The following is a 9,602-nucleotide window of genomic DNA, read 5'->3' as shown; positions in this document are numbered from 1 at the left end:
AGCTGAGGCAGCTCACCCACTTCTCACCCACCGCCCCACTCACCAGGGAGGAAATGCAAGGCCTCTCAGTTAGGACCTGAAATTGTCACCCTGTCCTCCCCTGCTTCTTCACAGCAGGGACTGGCCTTTGTCAGCCAAGGACAAGCTTTGCAACCTGAGCAGGGAGCTGGGGGAGGCCATGCCCCAGAGGGGCAGAAGAGGCTGAAGAAAGCTTCAAAGGGGTGGGGACGGGCTGGGGGTAGTGCCAGGGCTGCTGCACACATGTGTGCAGGCCGTGCACTGACCACGGATAAATCCAGCCCATGCTCTGCTCTCCAGGCTGCAAGGAGGGCACGTCTTTCCCTAAGCAGTGGCACTGGGCGGCGGGCAGGGCGCCTGCAGGGTTCTGAGGACCCAGCGTGGACACATCCCGACTGGCATGGCTGGGCTCCATGCTTCCCAGCGGCGTGTGCTCCCCCCAGGCCAGGGCCCCTGTGGGCAGGGAAGCGCATCCCTGTCTGGCCAGGATGCCTCGGTTCCCACGCCATCACAATGGCCACACAACAGGGGCTCCCCGGGGATGGAACCTAATCATGGGCTATTGAAGACCTGAAAGCCTGTCCCTGCCCCGAGCCAGCAGAGCCAGCAGACAGCCCGCCTGACACCTGATCCACCCACACCCTCACCTCAAAGAGGGACTGTCCACCCCGGGTCCCCCACCCCACAGGCACAGACAAGGAGGGAAACTGGGTCACTGGGATAGAGTGACAGCAATGGCAGGCGGGGACGAGACAGGCGGGGGGACCAGCACTGGAGGACACTGCAGGCCTGAAGAAGCTCTGCCCTCGGGGACCCAGCCCTGCAGGGGCAGGGGCCTGGGCTCAGAGCCCCAAGGAGGCCTCCAGTTTGGGGGGCAGCTGATACGAGCCTCCCAGATCGAGTTGGGGACAGAGCCTCTCTTCCCATACCCAGAGAAGTGCTCATAGGCCATGCTGTGCACTGGGGTGGGGGGCCAGGTCAGGCCGCTCCCTCCCCTCCTGGAGCAGCCTCTGGCCACAGGCCACCTGCCCATTGGCCTGGGACTGTCCAGCCCCTGCTTGATGTCCTGGCTGAAGCAGATATTTCCAGGGGCAGCCGGAGACAGTCACACCTGGAGCAGTGGCCGAGACCTCTGTCTGGAGGTCAGTTAACCATGACCTCCCTGCCTCTGTCTCTCGTAGACCCTATTGGGGGTGGGGGCTGGAGCCTCAGTCCCACAGGGCTACAGGATTTTTTGGGGTTTGGGAGACACACAGGAGGTGCTTGCCCTCAGAGGTGGCTGGAGATGCATGCAACTACTGTGTGACCTTGGGCAGGGGCCTGCCTTCTCAGCGCCTCCATCTTCCCATCTGTGAAATGGGACTTAGCTCTTTAAGGCCCCTTCTAACTCTCTGCATGTCCAGCAAACTCTTAGCTCCATTCTGTCACGATTATCAAGCACTTCCTGGGTGCCAGAATGTGAGCTAGGGGCTGGCGGGTACCCAGGGATAGACAAAAAGGGGGTGAACCTGGGAGTCTTCGCCAAGGAGGTGGCAGCTGAGTGGGGAGGCTGGGACGAAGGTGCTGGGCCTTCCAGGCCCAGCTGCTGGCTCAGAAGCCCTGAGGAACCGTTGGTTGGCTGAGCCCGGGGTGTGTAGGAGCAGGCAGAGGAAGTTGGGAGGTTGGCAGGCAGCAAATGCCAGAGGCAGGGCCAGGCCTCCCAAGCAGGTAGTGGGGCGCCAAGGAGAGTGTCAGACCAGAAGCCCATTTCTAGGATTCGGGGGCAAGGCCCTTGCGTCCATCTAAGGCCTCACTGCCAGCTCCTCACTCTGCTCCAGCTCCAGGCAAAGGAACTGGCCTGGAATTCCCATCCCACCGCCCACCCCAGGCAACCAGGAAAACTGGACTGAAGAGGTACAGGGGTTCCCCAAGGTAGTCTGAGGGTGGGCCTTCTCAGCCTTGCCATAAGCTTGGTCCCACCCAGTCAGCTGGTTGGGAGGAGAAAGGGGTTGACACCCTGTCAGAAGGGGCCATTGCCCGGGGCATGCCCACTCAGCTCCTTCCTGCAGCTTCCTCTGTCGGGGGGGCAGGGAGGTTTATGATGTCAGCAGGGTTGCAAGCATCCCCCAGCCAGGTCCTCCCTCCCCGGGCTGTACCAGGGAGGGGTGCCTGGCAGATTGGAGGGCACTCCGAGAGCTCACTGGGGCATCTGTGCTTGTTGAATGGTGAAGGACAGCACACGCCCAAGTGTGTTTTAGGACGGGTGGGGGCTGGTGCCAACCACCCCCACCCCACCACTGTGTGACCCAGGCTAGCTCACTTCCCTCTCTGAGCCTCAGCTTCCTCATTTGCAAAATGAGACCGGGAGACACACCCTACTAAGCCTGTGACCCCCGGAGCCCCCCACCCCCTCCATTTTCCTGTCCCCCCTCTGCTCCTGCCCTCTGGCTCCAACCCACCCAGCAGTTGGCAGAGCCGGCTCGAGTACCCTTTTTATGAGGGCTGGTTGGCATCAAGCGGCACAGCCTGGGGCTTGTGGGGACCCTTTTATTTGAGGGTAGAATCTCTGGGGAGCCCCCGCCCCTGCGTGGGGGCAGGAGTAGGGGGGCCAGGGGAACTTAACCTGGCAGGCACATCGGCAATTCCGGCTGCTGCTTCTGTCAATATGCGCCTTCCTGTTTTGGAGATTAAACCTTGGCTGAGCAAACAGCGTTCAAGTAAGGCCCTCCCTGCCTCCTCCCCATCCCGCCCAAGCTGTCGCTGGATCCACCTGGAGGCTGCGGGGTGCAGAGCCCTGAGGGGGCCCAGCTCTGCCTCCCCGGCCCTCACCAAGCTCTGGACCACAGCCCAAGCAGCTCGGCCTTGCCCCAGCCCCCACTGACCTCGCTGAGGCCACCCCCACGGCTCCCCCGGAAGCCCCCTGTGTAATCCTTCCGCTCCCTGCGAGCAAACTGTCCCAGCAGCCCTGCCACTACATCCTCTGCCCTCATGTCACCTCTCCAGGCACAGGGACAACCCTCCTGGGGCCTCACTGACAGCAGTGCCCACCTGGTACAGATCCAAGGCATGGCGGGACAGCTTCCCCGAGTGCGCCACCTCAGCCGCCTATATTGTGGGTGGGAAATTCTTTGCTTGGGGCCTGTCTTGCACCTAGTAGGGCGTTTAGCAGGATCCCTGGCTTCTACTGGCTACATGAGCAAGTCCTGCCTGACCCACCCCAGGTGTGACAACGCATAATGTCTCCAGGCATTAACCAAACACCCCCAGAGCCTCCAACCAAGCTGGGCTTGGGACCCTTGGGCCAGTCCCTGAACATGGGGCTGCATGAGAGGCAGAGCCTCTCAGGCCTGGTCCTCTGACTGCTGGCTTCAGCGCAGTCTCCGTGCCTTCCCCTTCCCACACGGGCCCACCCACCTCTCAGCAACCTGGCCCTGTGCTCCTCGGAAATTCCTCCCCAGAAGCTTTCCTGTTGGCAGGGCCTCCCAAGGAAGGGAGGAGGGAGAACAGAGGCTGAGATGGCCCCAGACCCTTCTCAGCTTCCTCTCCCCATGGCCAACAAGGGCACAGGCTGGGAGGGACAGACAGGCACATAGGGAAGCTCACGGCAGACTCCCGTTGTCTCGTCTAGACCGTACAGCGGCTTCCCCTGTGATCCAATCCAGACCACATACCTCTGGCTCACAAACCTCTGTGGCTCCCCATTGCCTCCCAAGCCGGCCTCTGAGCCTGAACCCCGAGGTCTCTGCTCACCGCTCCAGCCTCATCTCCCACTACTCCCCTACCTACACCCCCACGGAACCGCACCACCTCTCCAGACCCTCAGGTGGGCCCCTGTCCTGCCTTCCCACCCACCTCCGCCTGCCCAAACCTTCAAGCTTTTCCTAGAAGCCTCTTCTGAAGCCCCCTATACCCCAGCCCGGGCACACAATGGATTGTCCTTCACCCATGCCCTGGGCACACTTGGCTTTGACCCATCTTCTAGTCACTACCATCCTTTGCCTGTTTGGGGGACATCGAGGTGCCTGACGAAACTTCCCCTCTAGACTAAGAGCTCCCTGGGACCAGGGCTATTCTGAGTCAGCTCCTAAACTCCTCGTAGCCAAGTACAGCCGGTCACGGAGAAAGTGCCCAGGGATACTGTCAGACGGATGGGTGCATGCACAGACGGACAGACAGACAGGCAGGTAGAAGTATGGGTCCCATGGTGATGGCTTATCTCTTTGTGTGTGTGATTGCCACACCTAGGCAGACAGACTCCCCTCGCCCTCACTTCCGGGGCAGCCTGGAGTATGAACCAATGCCATATCCTCTTCCATCCCATCAGCCCATATTACAGGAGGAGCCTGAGGTCAGGGAGATGCAGAGATGAGCCCAGGATCACGCAGTAGGCTCCCTTTGAGCCAAGATTCTGACCCCTGCTACCTCCATCAGTCCAGAGGGCCTCCTCCCACTGGTCCTGGGGTCTGGTCCTTTTGACTTGGGCCCTGGGTCATTCCTGGGGCCTGGCAGGCACCGGCACAGCCCTCCTCCCCCCTGCCTGCCCTGCCCACCCCTTGCTGCAGCACAAGCTGGCCATTCTTGGCCAGACAAAGGCCGGCTGGGGCAGAGCGTCTCTGGTGTCTCCCGGGAGGGTGTCTGGCCTCTGAAGGATGTCGGTGATGGGTTCTGGTGGCCAGGGCTCTGCTCCTGAAGGCTGCAAATCAGATTAGCCCAATCCAGCTCCAGCACAGACGGCCCCACATGGAGCCTCCAGGAAGAGATGCAGCTGCCAGGCTTAGGCCTGCCACCCTCCTGGGGTGCACAAACCCTGGCCCCAAGACCAAGGAACAGCCCTCCCCACCAGCCTGACTTGCTATGGGGTCAAGGGCATGCCTCCGCTCCTCTCTGGACCCCCATGTCCAATCTGCAAGACCAACAGCAATTTGAGTGAGATGTTTCGAGGCCTTCTTGAGGTGTTGTTTGGAAATGTTCCCAGTGCAGGGGATACTCACAGCATGTGGTCACTGAACACCTCCATGGGCATCAGCCCCTGCCGCCTGCCACAGCCCTGCCCTCAGGCTCCACACCTGGTGCCAGCTCAGAGCTCTGTGAGCAGCCCTGCCAGGCCTCCTTACCCTGAGACCCATGGTCCTTGGGGCTGGGTGCTGGGGGCTCTGAGAGAGGCAGGGGAGCCCTCCACATCCATTTATCCACGGACCCCATCTGTCCATCCATCCATCCATCAGCCACTACCTCTTTCCATCCATCCGTTCGTCCATCCATCCCTCTCCATCTGTCCATTCCCTTACTCACCTGTTCAGTGTTATTGAGCACTGTTTTGTGCCAAGCCCTGACGCAGAGCAGCATGTGGCCACTGTCCTCACGGAGCTCCAGGATTGTTGGGGAAGCAGGCAGGAAAACAGGCAGCTGCAATCTCATGAGGTCAGTACGAGGGCATAGGGGTTGTGGAGAAGTTCTTGAAAGAGGTAGCACGTGGCTGGTCTTGAAGGGGGACTCCTAGAGCCTTACCCAGCCCCCCAGGCCAAGTCGGCCTGACCACTGTAACCACACCAGGTCCCAGGCTCCAGGAAAAAGGGCCAGGCCACCAGTGTTTTACTCCTGTAGAGAATACCTACTCGCAGGCAGCCTGGGGTGTGCAGGGCAGGGCAGATGCCATATCCCTATTACAGAGTCAAGTAAAACCTTGAGACCCACAGAGAGAAGGGAACTGTCCCAAGACCACACAGCGCGGGCTGAGGGTGAGGGGTTCTGAGCAGAGCAGGCGGGCAGACAGGGCTGGGCTGGGCTGGGGGCTCTATTAACAGCTGCCAGCTGTCTGCTCTTCTCATGGGGAGCAGTGCCCCCCCAGTTGCAGTAATGAGAGTCAGCTGCTGCCATTTTCTGTGCACCCCCTCCTGCCATAGAGTTCCTAAGCTAACCCCTCTCCATTTCCTCCCCTCCTTCCAGCAGTGCCTCTGAGCCCAGCTGCTTCTGGGTTGCAGCCCTTGGTGGCAGCTTCTGGGTTGTGCCCCAGGAAGCCCACAGGCACCCTTGCGCCCCGGAGGCTCCCAGCCTGCCAGTTCTCCGGAGCCCTCACAGCACCCTTCAGGGCAGGCATTCCATGTCTGCTGGTCAGACGGGGCACCAGGAGGCCTGCCTGAGGCCCCACTGCTCAGCAACACCTTCCTGCCGCCACATCGCAGTAGAGTTGGGGACAGTGTTTTCCCTCCCCCGGCTTAGCTGCTCCGTTGAAGAAGACTGTTCCCGGGACGCTGAGCAGGACTGCCTCGGGTCACTTCCTGCAAGTTAATGGATCACCCATTATGTCTCTTGGTTCTTCCCAGAAAAGGGACAAGCCAGGGGAGGCCAGCCCCAAGGCACCCAGGAGGCCGTGTTGAAAGGGCTTCCTGAACCCCCTGGGACTGACTCCAGCTGCTGAGGCTTCAGGCTGAGCTCCGACCAGGACAGTGAGCTGAGCTCAGATGGGCACAGCACCACCTCTGAGGCTGAAGGGGAGTCATAGCAGGGCCTCCACAGGCCTTGTTAGTCATGTAGGCCCCCTTACCTCAGCCACCTCTCCACCCAAATGGGCAGCTCTCACGACATTCAGCTGCCTGGCTGCAGGAGGTGGTGGAGGGCCTGTGCTGAGCGGAGGTCAGCTGTCCAGGAGACGCACAGACCCATGACCCTGGCTGAGGGCCGGTGGCCTGCTTGTCTGACCCATTGCCCATGAGCACCTTATAAAACGAATGGTATGTCATTCTTGTGTTATGGACGGGGAAACTGAGGCTCAGGGGAGGAACGTCCCAGGTCCAAGGTCTTAAAGGTGAGCAGTGGCCCCTCTGGGATTAGAAGGCAAGCAGTTTGGCTCCAGAGGCCCCCAGCCCCTGGGCTGTGTCCATGTGCCATGCCTGGAACAGGGCTCTGGTACAGCCTGAACCCCCTTCCAGAGGATCCCAAAGCCCCGAGGGGCTTCCTGGCAACCTGGTCAGCCCTCTCAGGCTCCCCATTTCCTGCCCTGAGCCCAGCACCTCCCTCTCACCCACTCCCAGGCTATTTGGTCCAGAGGGTCACTGGAGGGAGCCTTTAGGCTTAGGGTGAGGGCAGGGGTGGGGAATGCCTCAGGCTAGAGCTGGGCCTGGGGAAGGAGGAGGGGGTGGCCAGTTTTCAGACCTCAAGGAGTCACCACGAAATTCCATTCTCCTGACAGCAGAGAAATTGAATCACTCTTGCCAAAGCCGACGGCCCCCCACAGGACGCTGAGGGCTCTGTCCTGCTGTTGCCCGACAGGCACTTGCACCCGGGTCCCCCCACTCTGACCAAGCCTGGCCTCAGAGAGGTGCAGGAAACTCCCTTCTGGGTTCTCACCTTGCCCCTGCCAGCCTGGGCCGGTCCCCTCTGTACAGTTGCTCCTGCCCCCCTCACTCCCTGGGTACAAGCCGGCAGCCCCTCTGAGCCTCACCTTGCCTTTTGCATAATGGGCACATTGTTCCCACTGCTTGGTGTGTCAAAGGGCTGGGAGCATGAGTCAGAGGAAGCATGGGTGCTCTGGGGTGCCAGGCAGGGAATCCCACCCCCTGAGCTGGGGGCCACGGAGGGGCTGGCTCCCAGGATCTTGTCAGTGGGGGTATGACATGGCATGGCTGTGTGCTGCTCGCCCTCCTGCCTCTTGAAGAATGCGTAGACCTAGTGGGTACCACTGACTATTGATGCCACTGACCTCAAACCTAGGAACAGGGCACAGCTCACGCAAAGATTTAGGGACTCGATATTGCTTGGGCTGGAAGGGGATGAGGAGGGATTCCAGGGGCCTGCAGTGTCACAAGGTTCGTGGACACTGGGCTAGGACAAACGCAGAGGCAATAGGGAACCATGGACGATTGTGATCTTTGCGTGTGTGTGTGTGTGTGTGTGTGTGTGTGTGTGTGTAGGGGGATACGATTAGAGCTGAGTGGTTTCTGAGTGGAGAATAAATAGACCAGGTAGATTGGGGACAAGGAGATACAGAGGTTGGGGGGCCAGGAGAGAGATGAAGGAGGTGGAGGAGAATCAGCCAGATATGGGGTAGATAGGCGTTGCTGGTGGGGTGAGAACGTGGCAGACCCTTCAGACCAGAGGCTGGGGCTGACCTGGGACTCTCAGCAGACTGTTTAGGGGCAGTCCACCCAGCCATCAGCCATCAGCCATCAGTCCTTTTTCCTCCTGCCCACCCCCACCTCTCCAGCTGCCTAGAGGCTCCAAGGCTGGGGTCTGGCTGGTGGGGGAGGGGTTTATGGCAGGAGGTGACACCACGGGAGACTTGTCACTTGGGCACAGCCAGCACCATCTGCTCAGGCTTCTGCCTGACGGAGGTGGTGCCTGCTAATTACCTGGCGTGGGTGACAGGAAGAGGCCTGGGAACCTCCATCCCCCACCCCATCCATGACAGAGGGTCTGGCGCCCTAAGAGCAAATGGGCCACAGCCCGCTGGGCAGGAGTCTGGGAGTGGGGCCAGACATCTTCTCAACAAATCTTTGTAGAGTGCCTACTATGTTCCAGGCCCTGTTGCACTTGGCATTCAGGTGGAGGGAGAGGGACCATGAAAGGGCATGTAAACAACTAAAAATGCCATTGCAGAAAGAGGGGTAAGCAAGAGCTGGGTAGGTAACTGGCCGGTGGTGAGAGTGAGCGCAACGGGTAAACAGTGTAGCTTGCCTAGCCTTGGTGGTCATGGAGCCGAAGCGAGGGGGAAAGGAGGTGCAGCCAAGCGGAGAGCCGCCCCTCGCTGTGCTTCCGGAACATGCTGCGGGCAGAGGGCTCGGACCCCGGTCCCAGGCTGGGGGGCCCTTGGCCACTTCCGGGGCCCCTCGCCCTTCACCATCAACTGGGACTGCAGGCGCGCATTCCTGCCACCCCTGCTCGTGCGGTGGGCCGGGCCGGCCCGTGGGAAGGGCCGGGGGTGGGCGCCGCCGTGTGCCGGGGAGGCGGGGCGGGGCACAGCTGGGCCACATCTGGCCCGAGCGCGGAGGGACCAAATGGAACAGAAGGCCGCCTTTCATCCCGCGCGGGGCGGGGCGACCTTATTTTCATCTCGCCAAGGGGCGCCCGGAGGATTTCGGGGGAACCAATACCCCGACGTTGGTCCGGGACTCGAGGAAATTAGCTCGAGGGTGGAATTTGGTACAGGTGCCTTCTCGATGGAACCTCGCGTATCCACCTGTGGCTCAGGTAGCTACGCGCCTCCTCGATATTAATAACAGCTGCCCAGGACCCAACGCTCAGGTCCACCCAGGCGCCGCCCCAGTGACTTGGCCTGCACCATCCCAAACGGAGGAAGCCAGGCTTCGGGAGGGGAAGTGCACAGCGAGGAAGTAAGGACGTCCTTTGAGGGACGACTGAGCCCAAGGCCCCTGTCCCAGAATCCCGGTCACAGCGCCGGGGGCGCGCCCCTCCGCGTGCCAGACGCCAGGGTGCAACCCCCGCCGGCGTTGGCCAGCCTGGGTTTCCTCTTCAGGGCCACCGGGGCCGGCCGGGGCCAAAGCCCCACGTCGCTCGGCTGCCCGCGGGGAGCGACCCGGGAGGGGCGGGGCATGCACGCGAGCACTGAGGGAGGGGTCTGCGGTGCCCTCTCCGCAGTTCCCAGGCCC

The sequence above is a fragment of the Rhinolophus hipposideros genome, assembly GCF_964194185.1.
Source record: "Rhinolophus hipposideros genome assembly, chromosome: 23".
NCBI classification, from domain to species: Eukaryota; Metazoa; Chordata; class Mammalia; order Chiroptera; family Rhinolophidae; genus Rhinolophus; species Rhinolophus hipposideros.
Note: the sequence above shows the minus strand (reverse complement) of the source record.